Below are 2,546 nucleotides of genomic sequence, written 5' to 3' on the forward strand. Positions count from 1 at the left end.
TCAACATCTTGTAATCGTTTTTATACGTATTACGATCCTTTTTTTTCTCGTAAGGTGCGCATAAATTAGCACATGCGTAATATGTTTAGTTTTCAGCGTACGGTATGCATGATTTCATATTATAACGTCGAATTCAATCGCATTCCGCATGAAATTTTGGCTGCGCGATAGCGATCAAGCCCGTTTCTCAGGTGGGGTTGGAAAGTGTTTCCTGTCTGCGTGTGTGTGTCCGTCCGCGCAACTACTCCTGAGCGGCTCGGCCGATTCGGCTGAGATTTTGAAGGGTCATTAGGTATGTCCTTGGCTCAGGGTGATTCGACGTGTTAACTTTGCATCCGCAAGCTCAAGGGACATTCAATTAGTTCAGAACAGTACTTTCAGAAGTTTTATATATTGGTGCCCACGGGGCATTAAGGGTAAAAATTTGAGTCGACTCAGACTTGGAGTTGACACTGAGAATCCAAACGCTATGAGTATAGCGTCAATTGGTGCAATGCAAAAGCATTGCACATGAAGTGCAATGCCTCCCCAGTCCCATGCATTAGCATAGGGCATTTTCGGGGTGCATTGCACGTAAGGTGCAATATGGCTGAGGCATTGCACGTGTGGTGCGATGTCTCAGCTGTGTTGCACCACACGTGCTATACTCATAGCGTTTGGAATCTCAGTGGAGTTTTGGGTCCCGAACCCAAACGTTTGGGTCCGTTCTATGACCCCTGCCAGGTAGGCACAATTGTAGTGAAAAGAGGTAGGCAAACCCGGTGAACACCTATTAAGGGTATCTTGTAAACTACTGAAGTTAGAGCATCGGGAACACCACCATTGTGCTCAGCGTCAAAAGTTGGGTCTGGGAAGTTGACAATGTTAAAGTTGCGCTAGGTAATTTATGTTGAGACAAACTTCTGAAACAAACCCATGTTTGATTCAGGACTCCATCATTTGGGTACGTACCCTCATTTGGGTACGAACCCAAATTTTTGAGTCCGGACCCAAATTTGGGTTCCTGAAAAGGACCCAAATATTTGGGTCTCCCATTTGGGTCCCCTCTACCATGGGTCGCCACACACAAAAATGCAGCTTTCTATGTAGCTACGTTCGGCGGGTGCCACACACCCAGGTACTTCATTGGCTGAGCGATAGCGAAGCCCGTTACACAGGTGGGGTTGAATAGTTTTCCTGTCTGCGTGCGTGCGTGCGTGCGTGCCGCACTACTCCTCCTGAACGGCTCGGCCGATCTCGGTGAGATTTTGCACACTTTTTGGGTATGTCCTTGGCTCGGCACACGCGAAATTTCACCATCCTCGCTCAACTCGTTCAGCTTTTATAGCCGAAAAACACATGAAAACGGCAAAAAATCGAGTTTTCCGCAGGCAGACCACTTCTGTCTTGAAGAAAGGGGGGTCTGGGGGGCCCAGCCTCAACAAGTTAAAAAGTTCCAAGGGTCAAGATCGTGTTATTTGTAGAAGAAGCAAGTCCATCTTGAATGAAGGGGCGGAGCCCCCAGATAGAAACAAGTTAGAAGTAACCGACGGCAGACAAGCCGTTGCCTGCCGAAGGCAGGCTAGCGCCGTAGGCCAAGGTAGGTACGCCAGGCGCGGATTGGAGGAACAGGCAGCGAGACATCGCGAAGCCTGTTACGACAAGACGCGGCCTGGCGTAAACCCACCTTGTAGTTACTTCATACTGCAGAGAATGGGGACGAGATTCATGTTTGTTATGTTTTCTCGTGTAACAGTTTATGCTCTGACTAACAGGTATTCCATTTGCGGTTGCCACAAGGTTGTGACCTTCAGGGAATTCATGGGGGAAAAGAGGGATGAACCACCGTTCTCTTTGTGGAAGTGGCAGAAGACACAAAATCTGAGAATGGCTAAGTGGAAGACCGCCCTTCAGCAGGTAGCAGTTGCCAGCAACAGGTCGTACCTGCTAGTTGACCTAGCACGGTCGGTATCCTACATTTCGCCACATGTCACTGCTACAACTGCTTGTAATGATCCTACTGCTCCTACTTCTTATACTGTCCTTGTATTGGTCGTGACTTCAGACGGACCTTCAGCAAGTGTATCCAATGTACGTATCGCACATGGTCTGTACTTAAGGAGTTTGACTTCCCACTCCTATCCTTAATGTTTTTTTAAGACATGGGTCCTCTACAAAGACTGGATACGCCTTTTAACAAGGGAATCTATCAAAAAAAAAAAAAAATGTGTATGAGGCCTCCAAAGCGCCCCAAGAAGGTCGTGTCAATTGATCCGTAACCGACCCTTTCAACACCCACGGCAGACCTGCTGAAAGTGCATGAGTTGGCACTGTTGCGGGAAACAAGACATCTAAATCATAGGCCGTTGCTGGTCGGAAGGTTAACCACTATAAAATTCCGTATTTTTGTACGGAAATGGTACATAAAAATTTAGTACGGAAGTATCGGAGAAAAATACGGAACGTTCCGTACTTTCCATTAACATGTAAATGGGGGTGGAAAAAAAATACGGAACTTCCGTATTGGCAATACGGATGGCCCCGGGGAAATTAGGGCCAGACATGTT

This window comes from Thrips palmi, unplaced genomic scaffold (genome assembly GCF_012932325.1).
Source record: "Thrips palmi isolate BJ-2018 unplaced genomic scaffold, TpBJ-2018v1 HiC_scaffold_3, whole genome shotgun sequence".
NCBI lineage: Eukaryota > Metazoa > Arthropoda > Insecta > Thysanoptera > Thripidae > Thrips > Thrips palmi.